This window comes from Stenella coeruleoalba (genome assembly GCF_951394435.1).
Source record: "Stenella coeruleoalba genome assembly, chromosome: 5".
Classification (NCBI taxonomy): domain Eukaryota; kingdom Metazoa; phylum Chordata; class Mammalia; order Artiodactyla; family Delphinidae; genus Stenella; species Stenella coeruleoalba.
The window spans coordinates 50,421,351-50,445,666 of NC_137150.1; the positions used below are offsets into that span (position 1 = coordinate 50,421,351).

At 37.2% G+C, this 24,316-nt stretch overlaps 1 protein-coding gene across 4 annotated transcripts in view; it reads left to right on the top strand.

Annotated features, from left to right (window-relative positions):
• The window catches only part of FNDC3B (fibronectin type III domain containing 3B), a 468,247-nt gene that overhangs the window by 67,380 nt on the left and 376,551 nt on the right, over positions 1-24,316 (top strand). For 2 of the 4 annotated variants that reach the window (XM_079921937.1, XM_079921936.1), the window contains exons 3-4: positions 707-774; positions 2,375-2,502. The gene's annotated coding sequence lies outside the window, so the exon portion shown is untranslated. The remainder of the gene's footprint in view (positions 1-706; positions 775-2,374; positions 2,503-24,316) is intronic. The other 2 variants (XM_079921938.1, XM_079921939.1) reach the window with 2 other exon arrangements.

The following is a 24,316-nucleotide window of genomic DNA, read 5'->3' on the forward strand; positions in this document are numbered from 1 at the left end:
AACTGTCTGAGTGAAGAATAGTGGGACCCATTGGTTTTATTACCCCATGAGCATTAAAAAATTTTTTGTTTTGGGGTTTTTTTTTCACTCTTAAGGTAGAAATTTATATGGGCTACAATCTCCTCAAGGCTTACATTGCTCTAGGATGAAGTGGCACACAGAAGATGGGTGCATAAACCTACTCACCCCCAGATTACATTTCACGCATTGTAGCAATAATGTGCAAGGAAGCAAAGAGGCTGGCAAGTTCATAAATATAGAGCAATTTGAGATTTCTCATGCAAGTTATTCTAGAAATGCCAAGTATCTTGTTTATGACAGCCCAAGAATTGAAATATAGGTTGTCATGTTCACTACCGCCCAGACAGCGCAGAGTGAAAGGCTTTCATGTTTCAAATAAAACAAGTAGAGGGGGAAACAGGATTCATCTTGCTGAAGCTCTATAAGGCAAAGTTATGTGGTTCGTTGTGAATGGAAATAAAATATTCTATAGAAAGCAGAAAACATAGCTTTTAGGGAGATAGGCTGCTTTTTAAAAGATGAATCTGTGATTCCACAATGACATAAAAGCTGGAGTGTTATTTCCTAGTCCTTTTTACATTTTAACTGTCGCTGAAACTAAAGTAATGGAAAAATTATATTTGTATGTATAAAGTGACTATGAATTATCCATTCATTACAAGCATTTTTCCCCTTATCTATTTAGATACAGTTATAGCCTTGCTTTCCATCGTTTCAGAAAACAGGATGCTGGTCGATAAAAATTCCAGTTGAGTAAGTACATATTCATTTTCTCTGAGTTAGTCTCTCTCTTACTTTGTCCTTCATTCTTTCCTCCCAGACTGGGCAGAAGATATGTGTCCCAGAGATCTAACTTTCCTTTCCAAAAATTAGCAGGAACAATAAATAACTCTTTAACTAAAATTTCCACTGTTTTTTAGTCTCTGACGTTGTCATTTAGTAAAGAATTTTGTATGACAGATCACCAGATGTGCTGAATCTAGATAGATTAGTAAAATACTAGATAACAGCATTTGGCTATAACTGCACTTTTAAAAATATTGTTTATATATGCATATTTTATCCATGTGTGCTATATATGTATATCATTTTTACGAGATTGTCAGTTCCATAAGGATAGCGTCTGTCTTCTTCCTTCTGTATTCCTGGAACATAGCATAGTTTCTAGCATAGAGTAAATGTGTGATACATTTATTTACTCATTGACTAATTTTTATTGAGCACCTACTGTGTTCCAGGCACTGTTTCTAGATGTTGGGGATATAGGATTAAAGAAGAAAAAGTTTCTGCTCTTATGGTGTTATATTCTAGTAGGTAATAACCAGCAAACAAATAAGTAAAACACATAGTATATACCCTGAGGAAAAAAATTAAACTGCATAAAGGATGGAAAGTGATGCGAATGAGATGCTACCAGATACTGGGTGGTTATAGTAAAAGCTGTGCTGTGCCATCCGGATCTCCCTTCAGCAAGAGACACTCATTCCCTCAGCTGCCATGAATGTTGGATGCTTGAGGGTTCACAGCTGAGTCCTCCCTAGGACCTGCTCTTGATAGGAGGAAGCTACCTTGCCCAAGGTTACCCTCCTCTCTGGGGGCAGCCTGCATCTGATAATGACTTCATGCAGTGGTACAGATCTCTCTTGCCTCAACTGGAACAGTTGTGAGAGTTCATCTCCAGAGCTCACTATAAGATCAGCTGAGGCCTCTGTTGTAACTGCATCAACAGTTCAGCATCTTCCACTTTTCAATGTTGCTTCCTTCAACCTCAGCCATCACAGATATTGGTCCCATATATACTCCCCAATAAATCTCCTCATGTAAATCTCAGAGTGAGCAAGGGGATAACGGCATTTGAATTTTAATCCAAGTACAGTTGTCAAATAGGTACTTAATGTGTCATTCTGGAGTTCAGGGAAGAAGTGAAGCTGAGGCTATGAATTTGGGAGTTGTCAGGGTAGCTAAAATAAAAATCACCTGGGGAGTAAGTGAAAGTAGAGAATAAAAGAGGTAGTAGGATGGATTTTGGAGCTCTCCAATATTTACAGATCAGGAGGGATGGAAAGAAACAGCGAAGAAAATTGAAAAGAAGCAGCCATTGTGATAGCAGGACCGTGGAATGGTGTCCTGGTAACCAAGAGGGAAAAATGCTTCAAGGAGGAGGGGATGATCAACTGGGTCAAATGCTACAGACAGATCTAACTGATGAAAATGGAATTGATGATTAGTTTTTGCAGCATAGAGGTCATTGATTGTAGTTTCAGTGGAATGGTGGGAACAAGAGTATAATTTATTGAATGAGTATAATATGTCTTATAAGTTAAGATTTATTAAATACCTATTATATTAACAGGATATATCTGTACGTCTGTATTTGAGAAGGTCGGTGAACTGTATTCCTAGTGCCTAGAGCAGTGCCTGGCACGTGGTATGTGCTGAATGCATATTTTATGAATGATGAATTACATGCTGCCATTTTTGGTGAGTACACACCATTACTGATCTAATGGTATAGAATTTTAAGCTTAAAAGGAGATTATAATTTTTCCTCTTAATTCAACTACCCCTTTTTACAATCGTGCAAGCCATGGACTAAGGTGGGACCAGAATTCAAACCTCCAAAGTTAAGTTCTTCATTTTATCTACTACAACATCCTGGCATATGAAACATTTGCTTTATTTAACTCTGTGAACCTAAAATCACCTTCAGTTCAAAGTTGAGAAAAATCAAAACATTTTTTCAGAATGTTCACGTTTTTTTTTTAACCATCTTTATTGGAGTATAACTGCTTTACAATGGTGTGTTAGTTTCTGCTTTATAACGAAGTGAATCAGCTATACATATACATATATCCACATATCTCTTCCCTCTTGCGTCTCCCTCCCACCCTCCCTATCCCACCCCTCTAGGTGGTCACAGAGCACTAAGCTGATCTCCCTGTGCTATGCGGCTGCTTCCCACTAGCTATCTATTTTACATTTGGTACTGTATATATGTCCATGCCACTCTCTCACTTCGTCCCAGCTTACCCTTCCCTCTCCCTTTGTCCTCAAGTCCATTATCTGTCTGTGTCTTTATTCCTGTCCTGCCCCTAGGTTCTTCAGAACCTTTTCTTTTTTTTTTTTTTTTTAGATTCGATATATATGTGTTAGCATACGGTATTTGTTTCTCTCTTTCTGACTTACTTCACTCTGTATGACGGTCTCTAGGTCCATCCACCTCACTACAAATAGCTCAATTTCGTTTCTTTTTATGGCTGAGTAATATTCCATTGTATATATGTACCACATCTTCTTTATCCATTCATCTGTTGCTGGACACCTAGGTTGCTTCCATGTCCTGGCTATTGTAAATAGAGCTGCAATGAACATTGTGGTACATGACTCTTTTTGAATTATGGTTTTCTCAGGGTATATGACTCTTTTTGAATTATGGTTTTCTCAGGGTATATGCCCAGTAGTGGGATTCCTGGGTCGTATGGTAGTTCTATTTGTAGTTTTTTTGTTTTTTTCTTTTTTGTGGTATGCGGGCCTCTCGCTGTTGTGGCCTCTCCCGTTGTGGAGCACAGGCTCCGGACACGCAGCCTCAACGACCATGGCTCACAGGCCCAGCCACTCCGCAGCATGTGGGATCTTCCCGGACTGGGGCACGAACCCATGTCCCCTGCATCGGCAGGCGGACTCTCAACCACTGCGCCACCAGGGAAGCCCTATTTGTAGTTTTTTGAGGAACCTCCATACTGTTTTCCATAGAAGCTGTATCAATTTACATTCCCACCAACAGTGCAAGAAGGTTCCCTTTCCTCCACAACCTCTCCAGCATTTATTGTTTGTAGAATGTTCAAATATTTATTCACCCAATCCCTCAATGAGATCTCTTAATGCTTCTAAATAGATTAAATTGTATGAAACTTTCTAATTAAAAGTTTACTTTTTAGCAGCAAGGTCCTACTGCATGGCACAGAGAACTATGTTCAATATCCCATGATAAACCATAATGGAAAAGAATATTTAAAAAAAACATATATATGTATAACTGAATCACTTTGCTCTACAACAGTAATTAACACAACATTGTAAATCAAATATACTTCAATAAAAAAATAAGTTAAAAAAAGAGTTTACTTTTTAATTCTATGTTTTCATTGGTAAAAATACTAAGGAGTCTACATTGTGCTAAAAGTTTCCATTTTACTTAGAAAAGTAACTCTTTGAAATACAACAGTATGGGATTTAGGACTTATTCTCCTCATTCCAAGCAAAAAGTTTCCTTGCTTGATTCTTTTCAGTTAAATCTTTTTTTTTTAATTTATTTTTTTATACAGCAAGTTCTTATTAGTTATCTATTTTATACACATCAGTGTGTACATGTCAATCCCAATCTCCCAGTTCATCCCACCACCACCACCACCCCACTGCTTTCCCTCCTTATTGTCCATACATTTGTTCTCTACATCTGTGTCTCTATTTCTGCCCTGCAAACTGGTTCAGTTAAATCTTTAATACAGCAATAAAGCATAAACCTTATCATTTGAACAAACTTTAGAGCTCTTTTGTGTACATGGTGATTCTCTTGAAAAATGATTTTGGATGATGCAATTTGAAGTGAGATAAATGTATGTTGTACTAGTCACTTGTACTCCAAACAGTCTAGTTTATTTTCAAATAATCTAAGTATTTAACATCAAAAACCAGACAATAAAAAAATGCAATATTGTGAAATTTTCTAATTTATTTTATAGAGAGAGATTTTGAATGTTGTACTCATAAAAATACTAGTTGTGGCTAATATCACTGAACCAGCCTTGGCAGAAACTTCAAAAAGCAACTGTCAAGTGCAGAAAAATAGAGATTAGATTAATAAAATTTTATTCTGTTAAGTTTTACTAATCAATGCTGCTGATGCCAATGCCAAAATCAAAAGTGTAATTTACTTGTCTCATTGGCTAATAAGTTATAATATTTTTTTCTGGAAGTGTCAGTCTAAGAGAAAACAGAAAATGTCAGCTGTATTCAGTTTGGTCATGGAGACAATGAGCAAGCATGATGTAAGCCTATTTATTTTAGGTCTACCCAGGCCAAGTTAAAGAGAAAGGAAGCCATTATGTAGATCATTCGGCCTTCAAAACTTGCTATGGAACAAAAACAGGGTTTTTATTTTATTTTATTTATTTTTATTTTTGGCTGCGTTGGGTCTTCGTTGCTGTGCACGGGCTTTCTCTAGTTGCGGCGAGCGTGGGCTACTCGTTGCTGTGGCTTCTCTTGTTGTGGAGCACGGGCTCTAGGCACGTGGGCTTCAGTAGTAAAACAGGGTTTTTTAAATGATTCAGTGTACTTCAACAAAGTTTATTTCAAATAATAAAAAAAGATTCATTTGCAACCACTCAATGTAATAATTGAATTAGGCAAAGATGCAAAATCCACTGGATTAAAGGTAGTTGGAAAACAAGGCATTCATTTGGCTTCAAAGACGCATCCTACATATTACTTATTAATTACAATGGTAAACGGTACTTTTATAGTGGAAAGATGCTGTTGACACACACATACATGTTTATACACATATATGTATAAATACATAACTTCTTAAAAATTTACATACTTCTCTACAACTTGTTTTTCTTTCTTTTTTTTTTGAGGTAAAATTGACATGTAACGTTGAATTAGTTTTAGGTGTACAACATAATGATGATATATATATTGTGCAATGATCACCAAAACAAGTCTAGTTAACATGTCACAGTACATAGTTACAAAATTTTTTTCTTGTGATGAGAACTTTTAAGATCTACTCTTTTAGCAACTTTGAAATATGCAATACAGTATTAACTATAGTGGCCATGCTGTAGATTACGTCCCTATGACTTGTTTTATAACTGGAAGTTTGACCTTTTGACCCCTTTCACCAATTTTTCCCACCCCCTTCCCCCCTCTTCAACTTGCTTCTCTCAGGCAGTAATACCTGGTAGAATTTCCAAATCAACTAGTATTGCTCTTAATTTGCTGTCTCTAACTCTTTCAATGGCTGGAAAATATTCCATGGTTGTGGATATAGTGTGACTTATTGAACCAATTCCTCCTTCAAGGTGCATTTACTTTCTCACCCCCAATTTGCCACCTCTATACTCAATGCTATAAAATAAGCATACTTGTGCATATATCATATGGCTGGTCCTTTTTATCAATGAAATTAATATCTAAGAGCAGATAAAAAGTTTTATCTGTATTAATACATATTACCAAATTACTTTTCAAATGAGATAACAGTTCACAGTATTTCCACAAGAAATATATGAGATTATTTTTCTTCCTCAATCTTATTCCCACCAACAGTAGGTATTATTGCTCTGTAGTTTTCCGACTTTGATGGAATAGAAAGAAATACCTTATCAGGGCTTTAATTTCATTCTCTCATCATGCTTCAGTTTATGCTTTTTAAATCTATATTTATTGATTATTTGTCTTTGCTCTTCATATTCTTTGCTAATTTTTCTACAGGATTTTTTTTGCATTTCATTAATACCTAAGACTACCTTGTATTACTAGAAATATTCATGGTTTGTCATCTGCTGAAATTTTTCTTTAAATATATTATTTTCTCAGTTGATCTTACTTATGGCATCTTTGGCCATACAAGTTTTAAAATTTTATACATAAATATATGTCTCTATATAGAAATACACCTTAAGATTTTCCATCTTAGTTAAGAATGCCTCCCACACCCATAGAGGGAAAAAATTATTTACCAGTTTTCTTTGTATATGTTCTTTACTTTCCTTATCCAATTTATTTCTAATTTTTTATATTTCAGTTTTTAATTTTTCAATAGTTTTATTGAGGTATAACATGCATACCATAAAATATCCAATGTAAATGTACAATTTAATGTTTTCAATGAATTTATATAGTTGTGCATCCATCATGCCAAAATGTTTCCTTATGGCTGTTTCGTCAATTCTTTCTCCCATCTCAGTCCCTGGCAACCACTGATCTGATTTCTGACTATAGATTTGCCTTTTCTGAAAAATTCATATCAATGAAATCATATATAAATGGAATCCTATAATGTGTAGCCTTTGGTTTCTAGCCTTATTTTCTTAGCTTAATGTTTTTGAGGTTGTATTAGTTTCCTGAGGTAATAACAAATTACCACAAAATCGGTAGCTTAAAACAACAGAAATTTATTGCCTCACAGTTCTGGGAGCCAGAGTCCAAAATCAGGGTGTTGGCAGTGCTACATATTCCCCTAGAAGGCTCTAGAGGGGAATCTAGCTTACTTCTTCCAACTTCTGGTGGCTGTCAGCATTCCTTGGCATTCTTGGCTTACGACCACATCACCGCAATCTCTGCCTCCGTGTTTACACAGCCTTTTGTGTGTGTATTTGTCTTTTCCTCTTCTGTCTCTCAGATCTCCTTCTACCCTTTCTATAAGGACAGTTGTCATAGAATTTAGGACCCACCTGAATAAATCAGGATGATCTCCTCATCTCAAGATTCTTAACTGAGTTACAGGTGTAAAGACCCTTTTTGGCTCCAGAAATAAAGACATGAACAATCTTTGGGGGCCACCATTCAATCCACAACAGAGGTTCATCCATGGTGTAGCATGTATCACTACTTCATTTCTTTGTATTGTCAAATAGCATCCCACTGTATGGATATATCACATTTTTTTATCCACTCTTCAGCAGATGGATATTTGGGTTGTTTCTACTTTTTGGCTATTGTGAACAATGCTGCTATGAACATTCACATGCAAGTTTTTTTGTGTGAACGTATTTTCAGTTCTCTTCGGTGTTTATCTAAGAGTAGAATTGCCATCATATAGTTACTCTGTGTTTAACCTTTTTTAGATACTACCAAACTGTTTTCAAAGTGACTGTACCATTTTACACATCCATCAGCAATGTATGAAGGTTCCAGTTTCTCCATAACCTCTCCAACGTTTGTTATCAGCTGTCTTTTTTATTACAGTCATTTTTTTAAAGATTTATTTATTACTTATTTATTTATTTTGTTTATTTTTGGCTGTGTCAGGTCTTAGTTGTGGCACGTGGGATCTTCATTGAGGCATGCAGGATCTTTCGTTGTGGCATGTGGGTTTCTCTCTAGTTGTGGCGTGCAGGTTTTCTCTTCTCTAGTTCTCTAGCACGCAGACTGGGCAGGTGGGCTCTGTAGTTTGTGGCACGCAGCCTCTGTAGTTGAGGTGCACAAGCTCAGTAGTTATGGCACGCAAGCTTAGTTGCCCTGCAGCATGTGGGATCTTAGTTCCCTGACCAGGTATCGAACCTGTGTCCTCTGCATTGCAAGGCGGATTCTTTACCACTGGATCACCAGGGAAATCCCAATTACAGTCATTTTAGTGGGCCCTAAAGTGGTTTTTGTGGTTTTAATTTGTTTATTAACTAGCTCTATCCACTTAGAGAGCCTGGGAGCAGTGATATCTCAATAGCAATGAGCACACCTAGTGCCCAGATCTTGGTTTCTAAATACATTTTCTTTTAAGGTGAATCAAGCCTTCTTCTGGAAATGGCTGATTTCAAGGCCAAGGCAGGGAAAGTAAAAGATAAGCCTGGAACATCTTGCTGTGACAGAAAGTAAGGTTATGATCACAGAAAGATGGGGATCTACCGAAAGACATAGAAACAAGCTTTAGATGCGCCCACTGGCCAAAACATGGAAAAATTTGATCATCAAAATAAATAATAATAGGGCTTCCCTGGTGGTGCAGTGGTTGGGAGTCCACCTGCCGATGCAGGGGACGTGGGTTTGTGCCCCGGTCCTGGAAGATCCCACATGCCGCGGAATGGCTAGGGCCGTGAGCCATGGCTGCTGAGCCTGTGCATCCGGAGCCTGTGCTCCGCAACAGGAGAGGCCACAACAGTGAGAGGCCCACATACCGCAAAAATAAATAAATAAATAAATAAAATAAATAAATAAAAATAATAATAATAGTAAAGGACTGCAACCTATTGAATAAAATAGGAATGCTTTAGTCCATACAATTTAGGCAAAAACATTGCAAGAAACTAGGGAGTGAAAGTTGGACAGGGGACAGGATATTTACTAGTGTCAAAGTATCTTCCCACAAAAATACTTATTAATTACAAAGGGAATAAGAGAAACTTTATAGTGGAGACATCTGGGCAATACCACCTTACTCTAGTGAGCGAACTACCAGACATGGGGCAAATCAACTTCAAGTGCCCCTCAAGGGGATGCAACATCACACATCATTCTATGAATATGTGGTTCCTGCCGAATACACATGATCTTCATGTTATTGTGAAGACACATCAGACAAGCACAAGGAGTCTACAAAATGAATGGCCTGTGATCTTTTGAAATATTAAGGTCATGAGAGTCAAGGGAGGGCTGAGGACCTGTTCCCAGAGACTAGACAAAGCTAGTTGCAACACATGATCCTGGATGGATCCCTCTCCTAGAGAATGTTCCTGGGAGAGTTGGCAAAACTTGAATAATGTCTCTGGGCAAAGGGTACATGAGAGTTCTTTGTACTGTTCTTGTACTGTTCTGTGAGCTTGACATGATTTCAAATGAAAAAGTATTAAAATTATGTTGTTAGAGTTCCTGAGAGTGTACTATTGGAATAAACCCTTTTCGGTCACATGGATTACTATTTGACATTCTCTTTGTTGGGTTTTGGTATTAAAATGCTCCTGGTTTCATCAAATGAATTGGGGTGCTTCCTATTTTTTTCTAAGATCTTGCAATTATTTACTTTAAGTTTTGTTAGAATTCAGATATGAAGACATTCGATCCTGCTGCCTTTGTAAATGCTAAATCTTAAATCACTTTAAAAAAAAAACACTTATATAGCGGTTTATTCAAGTTTTCTGTCTTTACTTGGATTGTTATACATATTGTTTGCTAGGAAATCACATAGGTTTCAAATTTATTATAGAGTTGCACATAACGTTTTATTTCTTTTGCTCTCTTTGGCATTTGTCTTTATGTACTCTTTCTCATTCACAATCTTGTATGTTTTTTATTCTCCCTGTTTTCCTTAATCTCAAGTAAAAATGGTTTCTCTTTTTGTGTTACTCAAATGAAGTGATTTTTGAGCTTTTTATTTTTTATACTGTTTTTGTTTTCTATTTCTTTAATTTCAGGTTTTCCCTCTCTTAATTCCCCCTTCTTAGTTTTTTCGTTGTTGTTCTAATTTTGTAAGTGATCATAAAGCTTCTATATTTTAATATCTTCATTCCTTAATAATAAATAATTTAAGGTTATAAATTTTTTCTATGAATGTGGCTTTTACCAAATGCCATAAACTTTAGTAGGAAATGTTATTTTCATTGCTTTCTAGATAATTTTAATTTTTTCATTGCTTTTTTTGATGGTTTTTAACATTTCTTTCAATTCAGGGAATATATAGATATATACTTCTTGATTGCAATGTAGTTGAAGTTTTTGTATCCTTTTTATTTATTTTTAAATTTAGTGGGTTATGATCATGAAATCATAATGAGGACGTTTTTAAAGAAAAGAACATAAGTAACTTTTAGAAGTCTTCCATGGAATATATTTTTTAAAAAAGGAATTTCTTTGAGGAACTTAAAGTTCTCTCTAAATCTTAATACAGTTGGTTCTCATTATTCACAGTAGTTATGTCCTATAAAGACACTGTGAAGACTGAACCTTTGCTCCTGTGGGAGATACAGGGCTAGATTCCTGTGAACCTCTGGTTGCAACATCTTTGTCAACTGGTCAATACATAACCTTCCTTATGTGTTTCTGTTTAAAGACTCCTTATTTAATGTGTACTGGTGACTCATTAACATTGATTCCACAGCCAGTATCACAGAAGCTCATGCCTAGATGAAGTTTATCTACCATATTTATTGCCTCTGCAAGACACATCACAGCCTTCTTGCATGTAGGACCCCAGACGGCACTTTGGCACTTGGGGGACCAATCTAAACAGTGAAGTCACCAACAAAAACACCCAAATGCCCCAATTCTGATACGAAATAGACTGGGAAGAGGACACTTCTATAATATGAGAGTTGAAATAAGAAGGCAGAGTGTCACCTTATTTGACCTCAAGTTTTTCACTGCTCTGCACGTGTCTGTGAGGGATGGAAAAGTTCTGTAAATATTGATCTGGGGGTTACAAACACATTTTCACAAGGGGGCAAATTCACAAATTCTGAATTTACAAATAATGAGGATGACTGTAACCATATAAAACAAGCTTTGTGATTGTATTATTTAATTCCTCTATGTCGTTTTCTGTCTGTCTACCTATATCTACTTGTCTGTCTATCAGAATTGGCCAATTCTGATATTCAAGTCCTTTATTGTAATATTTTATTTAACAGTTGAGTTTCTAATAATTTAAAAAATTTGTTTAGCTTCTATGTTGTTTCATGTATAAAAACTTAGGATTGTTTAGGATTTTCTTCATAAATTATGCTTTTTATCATTACAAAGTGTCCCTCTTTTCTGTTTAGAGATTTGAAACTCAAATTCCATGTTCCATGGTATTAGTAACACCACGCCTGCTTTAAGATTTTGCTCTTTGTTTACATTTCATTAATTGTTACTTGTCCTTTCCCAGCTGTCATAAAATCAGACAGATATTTCCCTAGTATTTCATGAAAAGAAGACACCAACTTTTCCCTAACTGAGAATTTCCATTACTCCATTATCGCTCTTCACCCATGATATTCAACTTGAAGAAGACTTCAGTTGCAATTTCCTCCTTATTCTCCTCCCAAGAGTTGAAGCCTTTGGAATATTTTTGCTTCCTTCTTTCTCATGCCCCTCCTCACCACAATTCTTTAGTTTTCCTAAGCTGGTTTAGTTCTTTAAATTCCAGATTATTATTAGAAGTTTCCTTCTTAGCACACTTCTCTCTTTCTAGAATCTTTATTTAGTTACACATTCCCCGTCTATCATTGTTCACCTATTTTTAATTAAATGTCACAAGTCTGTTGCTCACTATGGCTTTCTCTCTTCTTCAAGTCTCTGTTTTGTTAGTTTGCTTGTTTTTAATTAATAAAGTCTTTTTTTAGTATTTTTCCCAGTTGAGTAATGAGATGTGTGACTTCTCTGAATCCTTATGTATCTGTAAACATCTTTCTTGTACCCTAACAGATGAAATACATTTTTAAGTTGAAAATGTATTCCATTGTCTTCTAGCTTCCTAGTGTTGCAAAGGAGAATTTCATGACAGTCTAATCTTTTTCCTTTATAAGTAACTTACAGGGACTTCCCTGGTGGCACAGTGGTTAAGAATCTGCCTGCCAATGCAGAGGACACGGATTCGATCCCTGTTCCGGGAAGTTCCCACATGCCGCAGAGCAACTAAGCCCATGCACCACAATTACTGAGCCTGCGCTCTAGAGCCCGCAAGCCACAACTACTGAGCTTAGGTGCTGCAACTACTGAAGCCTGTGCGCCTAGAGCCAGCTTCTAGGCTCCACAGCAAGAGAAGCCACTGCAATGAGAAGCCCGTGCACCGCAATGAAGAGTAGTCCCCGCCCACTGCAACTAGAGAAGGCCTGTATGCGTCAATGAAGACCCAAGGCAGCCAAAAATAAATAACTTACAAACTTTTACACAAAAAGAATAAGATTTTTCTCTTTATCTTTGGAGCTCACAATTTTTAGCAGGATGTGTCTAGTCATATATATGTGTATATACACATTTGAAGAAATATCATATATGCATAAATAGGTATAGATAGATGTGTGTATATATCTATAGCTATCTATATATATGATGACAAAGATAGATATAGGTATAGACATAGGCATAGATATAATCTTTTCTCATCATTCCTGCCTAAAACTTGGTATCCTTTCTTCAATCCTGGGAAATATTTTTTGTTTGCATGCTTCATTTTGTTTTATTTAAATATGTCCTCTCCTTCATGTGCATCATCTTCCCTTTCTGGAACTCCAGTCTCATGTCAGTGTCCTTAAACCTCCCTTCCATCTCTGTATTCATGATTTACATTTGTTTCCTCTGAGCTTTGTAATATTGTTGCATCCAGTTTCCAGGCTACTAGTTGAATTTCAACAGTTACTATTTTCTTCACTAATGAATTTTAAGTTTAAAAATCATGTTTTTGTTGTTGTTTTTATATCAAGAAAGTCTATTTTGTGTAGCCCTTGTATCTCTTTAGGTAGTTCTATTATCCTTTCTGTCCAAGTTTTAAGTTATGTTCTCTGCCCTCCAGCAACTGTAATTCATAGATAGCCTGTTCTGAATGTTCAGCTTGTTCCACTCTCTGGCTGCTTGGTCTTGAGTGATCTGTTCATCAGAGCTCAGCTCCAGCTGCTGGTGTATGTCACGCAGTGACAGTTCAGTGAATGGTGGCCTGCCCAGAAGTCTCTACCCCTGAGGACCGATATGGTGACATCAGACAGGCTGTCTGTGCCCTATCTTCTCATGCTCTCCCAGAAGAGGGATGATGCAGACTACCTCTCTAGCCACACCTGAGAGCCAAGAAGAACATGCACACTTCCCTGGGTGGAGGGCAATCTCTCATGCCTAACTTCACCCATTTTATCCTTTTGCTTGTGTGTATTTTCTTTGCTACAACTTTATTTGTATGTTTTTGAAAAAGTAATTTAATCTGAAATGCCCCTGTTCTTTTCCTTCTGCTTCTAAGCTCTCTTTTTCCTTAAGATAAGAACAGACTATACTATAACTCCTCTGCTACCGACCCACCTCCTTAGTGAAATTAAGGAGGGGAAGAAAAGTTCCTGGGGAAGAAGGAGGTTCTATTTGACATGAGGGGTTATCATTTAATAACTGAGAAATGTCAAATTTACATGAAACTTCAGTAATGTATTGGTTTAACATGTACATTAAAGAAAGATCGGGGCAGAATTTGAAAGTGGAGCTCAGAATGAACCTATAGTTCATGTAAGGACCTGTTTCTGGAGGAAAACATATGAAAATGATTATTGCCATGTTTACAAGTCTTGTTTTGAATAATGAATTAACATTTTAAGTTGGCTTTTGGAAAAAGTAAGCCCAGATAGATTGTTTTGCTAGATTGTGGTCCTACCTACAACTCTGTTAGGAACATCAAGTTCTGTAGCTTCCAAGAAGTGCTAGGTCCTTAGAGGAAACACGTGTTATTTCTTTGTCTTTTTCTTTTTTTTACTTTACTTTTTTATTGAGGTAAAATTCACACAACATAAAATTAATCACTTTAAAGTGAACAACTCAGTGGCATTTGCATTAAGTACCTTCCCAATGTTGTGTAACTACCACCTCCATCTAGTTCCAAAATATTTTCATCACCCGAAAATAAAACCCTGTATCCATTAAGCAGTTATTGTTAATTGTCTCCTTTCCTCAGCCCCTGACAACCACCAAGCTGCTTTCTGTGTCTATAGATTTACCTATTCTGGATACTTCATATAAATGGAATGATACAATATGTGACTTTTGTGTCTGCTTTCTTTCACTTGCCATGTTTTCAAGATTCATCCATGTTGTAGCATGGATCAGTCCTTTATTCCTTCTTATGGCTGAGACTATCCCATTGTATGTGTGTAGCACACTTTATTTATCCATTTATCCATTGCTGAACATTTGGATTGTTTCTACCTTTGAGCTATTGAAAACAGTGGTGCTATGAAAATTGGTATACAAGTACTTGTCTGAGTACCTGTTTTCAATATTTTCGGGTATCCAGAAGTGGAATTGATGGATCATGTGGTAATTCTATATTTGACTTTTTGAGGAATTCTATTTGGCTTTTATTTGCTTAACTAGCATGTGGCACTTAACCTCTGTTTATTTCTATTAGATCAATGAATCAACAGTTAGTGGTATGGGATTACTAGGAAACTAATGATATATATTCCTCACCACAGTTCGGCTCCTGGAGCATTTTCTCTTTCCCCATTTTCCCTAAAACTACCTAATAAAGAAGCAAAGGTCCTAAGGAACGCTGCTGTTCCAAAGTATAGATTAGAAGTCAGATCTTCTGATACAGAACTGAGAAATTTGCTAATAACCAGCAAAGGATCGACAAACGCTTTGAGCTACAAATTCTGGCATTACATTAACTACCTAATAATTCCAAGGCTGGCAGGTAGAGAAGCAAATAGAATAAGGAAACATATACAATTTACATGAAATATTAAAATTTAATCCTTGAAGTTGGGGTAGTACCAGTTAATTTTAAATCCACACTCTTTGAAACATAAACAGATGAACGTTTCAGAGCACAGTTTTTAAGGAGAACACCTTTTTAAAATGTTTTTAACCCTTTTTGAATGTTTTTGAGAAAGACACACACATACATGTTAATATATACACATTCTCTGGCTGTTTTTCTTTTTAAGAGAGGGCCAGCATTCACAGACAATTTGGTTTATTTTAGAGACATAACTTAGAAATTCTATTTCAATTTCCCTTTTCCTCTCCTGTCTCTCTCCTGTCTCTCTCTCTCTCTCTCTCTCTCTCTCTCTCTCTCTTCTCTCTCTCTCTCTGGTTGTTTTGAATGACAAGGAAGAAGACAAATCAAGAGTTGTAAAGAGTGCTTCGGAGTAAACTCAGGGGATATAACCACCTAATTATGAATTTCCTGAATGTGCAATTTGACCAGTAGCAACTGGACGTGATTAGTACCGTGGGCCTCACCTCCAGCTGTTCTACAAAAACAAATCAGTGAAGGATTTCCACGGCACATTTTCCTTTGGACCTGTTTTAAGTTTTAACGATGCGAACAGTGCAGTGTTGCTCTTTTTTTTTTTTTAATAGGTGACAGATTGAAAAGAAGCAAGAGTTTCCTACAACAAAAGAACTAACTATGGAGCGTACATTTCTGCTTGAGGCAAATGTGTTTGAATTTGTGTAAGAAAATAAAACCTGCAAATCTGTCTCCTTGTATGTGGAACCAGAGCTGGAAATGTGTGCTCTAGAGGCAACTGTAAAATCATATTTCACTCTGGCATATGGGCCAGTGATTGTGCTGTGTGAGTAATGCATATATGTAATCCATGTGGTAAGCTTCGTGGACTGAGAAGAAGTCAGTGTTATTCACTGAGGTTTGGCAAGCAGGAACCATTTATTTCGAAAAATTTACATGGGCTGAAACAACGTGAAAAATGTACTGCCCATTTTGTCAGCTTGTGAACACATAGCAAAGACCACAGCACTCCCATCAGCACGAAGACAGGGAAGAAAATCTCTTTTTGCTGTTTTATACTTACAGAAGAACAACTGCTCTTGTACAACAAGGGAATTTATGTTTAATGCATACTACCTTCCACCAAATCAAGTCCAAATGAACCAGAGTTCCAAAAAAACTTTGACAATACAGTACACTAAGGGGAGAGCCAAAAACTTCATATATTGTATTTTCATTGTGTTGTTCAGATCAATTTTTAATTGCTTTTAGCTATGGATTCTTGAGTTTTAAAGCAATTACAAAATATCTTCAGGGACTTCCCTGGCGGTCCAGTGGTTAGGACTCTGCACTTCCACTGCAGGGGGCACAGGTTCGATCCCTGGTCAGGAAGCTAAGATCCCCATGCCGCACAGCGTGGTCAAAAAAAAAAAAAAAAAAATCTTCACTAAGCTCATAGCACGTAAGCTCTCAATAGAGGGGAAACAAATGAAGACAAATGAACTTGGAGGACCCCACTAATCTTTGTGAACAGCAAGATATCATTTAGGCATTAATATATTTATTTTTGATTCAAAGGCACTTAAAAAAATATTCTTTAGGACATAAAGCGGCCTCAGAAGTGCTCTAGAGCAGGCAGGGGAAGAGGTCCTGGGCAATTGGTGGGTAAAATTGGGAGTGGATGGAATTCAAAATGGTGCCGTGTGTATATATATATATATATATATATATATATATATATATATATATTTTTTTTTTTTTTTTTTTTTTTTTTTTTTTTGCGGTATGCGGGCCTCTCACTGTTGTGGCCTCTCCCGTTGCGGAGCACAGGCTCCGGACGCGCAGGCTCAGCGGCCATGGCTCACGGGCCCAGCCGCTCCATGGCATGTGGGATCTTCCCGGACCGGGGCACGAACCCGTGTCCCCTGCATCGGCAGGTGGACTGTCAACCACTGCGCCACCAGGGAAGCCCAAAATGGTGCAATATTTTGACTTCAGTTTCTAAAAGTCTCACAAACTGACCTCTGATGTTTCAGTGTCATCTTTCACATTGCTTCCTCTAATGTCTTCTCCTCAGTCTTATCTGCCATGTCAATTTAATGATTTTAAAATTTTTGAGAGGGGAATTTCCATTTCCACCTAGAAAGGATTCACTGCTAACAGTTAAAAAACGTAAACAACTAGAAACAACAGCCCACCATAAACAACTAGAAAATCAGGCAAAATATATGAAATAGCAAGTTTCAGACATTAGACATCTGGCAGTGTAGAACTGGATTCCTGAAAGAATCCCTATGATTATCCCAGATTACTGCCTTGAGAAAGGCACAGCAGAGGGAAAAGGAACACAGCAACTTGCTGAGTCGAGGAAACAGATCAGTTTGGGGAGGCCAGGCAGCTATAATCTTAAGAGCAGAGTTCAAAAGAGAGAGAGAGCTCGGACTTCCCTGGTGGTGCAGTGGTTAAGAATCCGCCTGCCAATGCAGGGGACACAGGTTCGAGTCCTGGTCCATGAAGATCCCACATGCTGCGGAGCAGCTAAGCCCGTGTGCCACAACTACTGAGCCTGCACTCTAGAGCCCCTGAGCCACGACTACTGAAGCCCGCGCACCTAGAGCCCGTGCTCTGCAACAAGAGAAGCCACCGCAATGAAAAGGCTGCGCACCGCAACGAAGAGTAGCCCCCACTCACCACAACTAGAGAAAGCCCATGCACAGCAACGAAGACTCAACACACCCAAATAAATAAATAAATAAATATAAAAATTTTTTTAAACGGCTTTAAAAAAAAAAAGAGAGAGAGCTAAGCAGAGAAAGAGATATAGGAGTCTTTGAGTTTTTGCTGAATATCAATCTGTATATGCATAAGGTAAAACCCTTGTTCTTGTCATGAAAATCTTCTGAGGAAAGACTAATTCCTAGAAGAGGTAAGGTGAACAATTCCCAGAAATCACATAGGACCATAAGTGTTTGAATTCCCTTCATCCAGAGTGGAGAAATCTGGTTGAATATTTAGCCATGTAGTAGAGATCTTAGAAGGGCTCTGCCTTAGAAGTGAGACTAAATTAACTTAAGGGTATTCTAGAAGCTTCCTAAAAAAGCTTTAAAATAAACCCTAATATGATAAAATCTAACCTGCAAGTAACCTTGCTGCCTACCAGAAGAAGTCTACATTATTTAGAGGAATACAATAAAATCTAGCACCAAATAATCTAGAATTCATAATCTTTATCTAATTAAAATATCACCAGACATACAAGGAAATAGGAAAATGTGACACATAACCAGGTGAAAAAATAGTAAGTTGAAACAAATTCTGAAATAACAGAAAATGGAATTAGCGGACGTGTTTGCTAAAATAGCTATTATAAATATGCATTCACAAATTATAAATGTGCTCACAAAGATATGACAACATAAATATAGGAAGAAAAGACATATATGAATAAAGTCTCAGCTAGAACTTCCAGAGATGAAAAATATGATATTTTTTAAAAAGTCTTTATTGAACTTGTTAAAATATTGCTTCTGTTTTATGTTTTTTGGTTTTTTGTCTGTGAGGCATGTGGGATCTTAGCTCCCTGACCAGGGATCAAACCTGCACCCCCTGCATTGGAAGGCAAAGTCTCAACCACTGGACCACCAGGGAAGTCCCCAAAATATGATATTTAAAAAAAATTTTTTAAACTTATTTATTTCTGGCTGTGTTGGGTCTTCATTGCTGCACATGGGCTTTTCTCTGGTTGCGGCGAGTGGGGGCTACTCTTCGTTGTGGTGCACAGTCTTCTCATTGCAGTGGCTTCTATTATGGAGCACAGGCTCTAGGTGCACAGGCTTCAGTAGTTGCAGCATGCGGGCTCAGTAGTTGTGGCTCGTGGGCTCTAGAGTGCAGGCTCAGTAGTTGTGGCACACGGGCTTAATTGCTCCACGGCATGTGGGATCTTCCTGGACCAGGGCTTGAACCTGTGTCCTTTTCATTGGCAGGCTGATTCTTAACCACTGTGCCACCAAGGAAGCCCTCCCCCCTTTTTTTTTTTTTTGCAGTACGCGGGCCTCTCCCGTTGCGGAGCACAGGCTCCGGACGCGCAGGCTCAGTGGCCATGGCTCACGGGCCTAGCCGCTCCGCGGCATGTGGGATCTTCCCAGACCGGGGCATGAACCCATGTCCCCTGCATCGGCAGGCAGACTCTCAGCCACTGCGCCACCAGGGAAGCCCAGGAAGCCCCTTTTAAATAAAATTTTATACTGAAAAAAAGAATCCTGAAGAAGTGGAAGGAAGAAAGAAAAATGAAACAAATAGAAAACCAATAGGAAAATGGTAGATTTAAACCCAACTATATAAATAATTACATTAAAGGTAAATGGTCCAAACATTCCAAATGAAAAGCAGTGAGTGTGAGATAGAATAGAAAAGCAAAATCCAACTGCTATTTTAAAATGTGATATATTAGAATTCCCTCATGGTCCAGTGGTTAGGACTTCGCACTCTCACTGCAGGGGGCCCAGGTTCTATCCCTGGTCAGGGAACTGAGATCCCACAAGCTGCACCACGCAGACAAAAAAAAAAAAAAAATGTGGTGTGTGTGTGTATATATATATATATATATATATATACACATACATATATATATATATATATGCCATGGAATATTATTTAGCTATAAAAAGTAATGAAATTCTGATGCATGCTATAATGTGGAGGAACCATGAAAACATTATGCTAAGTGAAAGAAAAAGACATAAAAGAAAACATATTCTACTTTTATGAGGTACCTGGAAGAGATGAATTCGTAAAGACAAAAAGTAAAATAGGGGCTGGGGGTTGCTGGGAGTGAGAAGTTACTGTTTAACAGGTACTGCAGAGTTTCTGTTTGGATTTGATTTTAAAATTCTGGAAATGGAAAGTGATGATTGCACAACATTATGGATGTAGTTAGTGCCACTGAAATGTATACTTTAAAAAAGGTTAAAATGGTAGATTTTATGTTATGTACATTTTGCTACATAATACCATAATATTTTATGTTACTTATATTTTACATTAAAAATGAAAAAAAGGGACTTCCCTGGTGGTGCAATGGTTAAGAATCCACCTGCCAATGCAGGGGTCACGGGTTCGATCCCTGGTCTGAGAGGATCCCACATGCCGCGGAGCAGCTAAGCCCGTGCACCACAACTACTGAGCCTGCACTCTAGAGCACACGAGCCACAACTACTGGGGCCTGCACGGCTAGAGCCCGTGCTCCGCAACGAGAGAAGGCGCCACAATGAGAGGCCACGGGCGCAATGAAGAGTGGCCCCCCGCTCGCCACAACTAAAAAAAAGGAAAGCCCACGGGCAGCAATGAGGACCCAACACAGCCAAAAATAAAATAAATAAATAAATTTATTTTTTAAAAATGAAAAAATGCCCAACTATATGCCACCTATAATAAACCCAGTTTAAATATAAAGACGCAGATAATTTTAAATAAAATAGTAATAAAACAATATACTGTGCAACCATTAATCAAAAGATAGTTGAAATGGTTCTATTTCTATCTGATAAATTTGAATTCAGAACAAGGGATAAAGAAGACTACTTCATAATTTTAATGGGGTCAATTAATTAGGAAGATATAACAATCTTAAATAGTCATGAACCTTAAGACAGATTCAAATTACATGAAGCAAAAATTGATAAAATGGAAGGGAAAACCAAACAAATCTATAATTACACAGGTTTACGGAGTTATTGTGGGTTTGTTTCCAGACCACCATGATAAAGTAAATACTGCAATAAAGCTAGTCACACAGATTTTTTGGTTTCCCAGTGCATATAAAAGTTATGTTTATGCTATACTGTAGTCTATCAAATGTGCAGTAGCATTATGTCTAAAAAATGTACATATCTTAATTTTTAAAAATAAAAAATTCTAATCATCATCTGACAACACAGGGTTGCCACAAACCTTCAATTTGTAAAAGAACTGATATCTGTGAAGCTCAATAAAGCAAAGTGAAATAAAACCAGGCATGCCTGTAGTTGGGGAGTTCAACACTCCTCTCCCAGTAATTGATATAACAAGTGGACAGCACTAACAAAACTAATAGCTTGAACACTAACATACTGTGTAAACACTCCACCAAACAATAATAGAATACACCTTCCTTTCAAATGCCAATGGAACATTCACAAAAATCAACTATAGTTTGGATCTTAGAAGAAATCTCAACAAATTTAAAAGCATTGAAAACATACAGTGTATATTCTCAATCACAATAAAATTAAATTAGAAATCAATAAGAAAAAAATTTTTGGACCCCCCCCCCCAAATATTTAGTAATTGAGCAATACAGTTCTAAATTACTCAAGGAAGGACTTCCCTGGTGGTCCAGTGTTCAAGACTCCACACTTCCCCTGCAGGGGGTGCAGAGTTGATACCTGGTCAGGGAACTGAGATCCCATGTGCCACGTGGTGCGACCAAAAAAAAAATAAAAATAAATTACTCGAAGAAGTCACAAAGGAAAATTAGAATATATTTTTAACTGAGTGAAAATTAAAACACGATATATCGAAATTTATGGGAAAGAGCTAAAGCAGTGTGCAGAGGGAAATTTATAGTTTTAAATGCTTAAATAAATAAGCTTCTATTTTAAGAAACTAGAAAAAGAAGTAATTAAACCCAAAGTAAGCAGAACACAAGTAATGATAAAGCTAAGAGCAGGAGTCAATGAAATAAAATAAAGGAAATCAATGACACCAAAAAATGTTTCTTTTAAAAGAGTCAATAGAATTGATAAATCTCTTTCCTGAATGACTAAGAAAGAAAGAAGACGTAAAGTATCAATATATGGAATGAAATCAGGAATATCATCTAGATCCTCAGACAACAGAAAATAAGGGAATATTATAAACAACTTCAGGCCAATAAATTTGACAGCTTAAGTAAAATGGGAAAATTCTTAGAAAAACACAAACTGCCAATATTCATTCAAGAAGAAATATCTAGATAATCTGTATCTAAAAAGTAAGTTGAATTTGTAGTTAAAAAACCTTCCCACAAAGAAATTCCAGGTTCAGATGGTTTCACAGGTGAATTTTACTAAACATTTAGAAAAGAATTTCAATTCAGTTGTTTTTGTGAAGCCAGTATTATGCTGAGGTTAAAACCAAAGGCTCTGCAAAAAAAGACTCCATCTCAATAGACACAAAAACCTTTAACAACATTTTAGTGTATCAAATTAAAAATGATAATACATCATATCCAAGCAATGTTTGTTTCAGGAATGTAAAGTTGTATTTTGTTTTATTATTTTTGAATTGAAATATAATTCACATACCATGACATTCACTCATTTAAAGTGTACAGTGCAATGGTGTTTAATAATTTAGTATACACATAAAATTGTGTAACCATCACCACCATCTAATTTCAGAACATTTTTATCACCCTGAAAGTGTATATTAATGTGTCCATCAGTATTCACTACCCAATCCTCTCTCCCCTGTCCCTGCAAAGCACTAATCTGCTGTCTCTGTGTATTTCCCTATTTGGGGCTTTCTGTATCAATGGATTCATACAATATATGGCCTTTTATGCCTGGCTTCTTTCAACTGGCAGAATGCTTTCAAGACTCATTCAGGTTGTAGCATGTATCAGTTCTTAATTCCTTTTTACAGCCTAATATTTTTCCATTGTACAGATATACAACTGACCCTTGAACAACGCAAGGATTAATCTGCATATAACTTATAGTTGGTCCTCCATATCCAAGGTTCGTCCATATCCACGATTCAACCAAACACAGACCAAGTAGCACTGTGGTATTTACTCTTGAAAAATATCTGCGTGTAAGTGGACCCATGCAGTTCAAACCATGTTGCTCGAGGGTCAGCTGTACCACATTCTGCTTATTTATTCATCAGTTGATGGACATATGAGTTGTCCAGTTTTTGACTAACACTGCTATGATCATTCATATACAAGTTTTCACGTGGACATATGCTTTCATTTGTTTTGAGCAAATACAGAGAACAGAATTGCTGGCTCACAGTGTTTTACTTTTTGAGGAACTGCCAAACTTTTTTCCAAAGTGACTGTACCATTGTACATTCCCTTCAGCAATGCAAGAGGGTTCCACCTTCTCCACATCTTCGTTGACTCTTATCATTGTCTCCCTTTTTGATTAAATGAGACATGGTAATAAGATTAGTTTACCAGCTGAAAATCAATCATGTGATAGTATACTTAAAATGAAAAACCATATGATCGTCTCAATAGATGTAGGAAAAGCATTTGACAAAACTCAATACTCATTCTTTATATAAAAATAAGACAAAAGGGGACTTCCTGGTGGCGCAGTGTTTAAGAATCCGCCTGCCAATGCAGGGGACATGGGTTCAAGCCCTGGTCCGGGAAGATCCCACATGCCGCAGAGCAACTAAGCCCATGCGCTACAACTACTGAGCTTGCACTCTAGAGCCCGCAAGCGATGACTACTGAAGCCCATGCGCCCTTGAGCCCATGTGCCACAACTACTGAGCCCACATGCTGCAACTACTGAAGCCCACACACCTAGAGCCTGTGCTCCACAACAAGAGAAACCACCCAATGAGAAGCTGCACACTGCAACAAAGAGTAGCCCCCACTCACTGCAACTGGAGAAAGCCTGTGCGCAGCAACAAAGACCCAATGCAGCCAAAAATAAATAAAACTGAAATAAAACCCCAGAAAAACAAAATGGAACTCTAAGCAAACTACAAGTAGAAACTTCCACAACTTGAAGAGGGCATCCCTATAGCTCACATTTCCTATAGCTGACATCATGCTTAATGGTGAAAGATCGAATGCCTTTCTCTTAAGACTGGGTAAAAAGCAAGAATGCCTATGCTTTCCACTTCTATTCAACATTGTACCGGGAGTCCTAATCAGTAAAGGAGGAAGTAAAGGAAGATTGTAAAGGAAGAAGTAAAACTGATTTACTCATAGAGAACATGATCATTCTATGGAAATGGTTATGAAATCTCCAAAACATTATAAGATCTTGCAAGTAAGCTTAGGAAAATTACAAGAAACAATGTCAGTATACAATAATCAATTGTTATACTAGCAACAAATAATTAGAAATTGAAAATTTTAAATACCATTTACAACAACATCAAAAACAACATACTTAAGGAAAGTTTAAA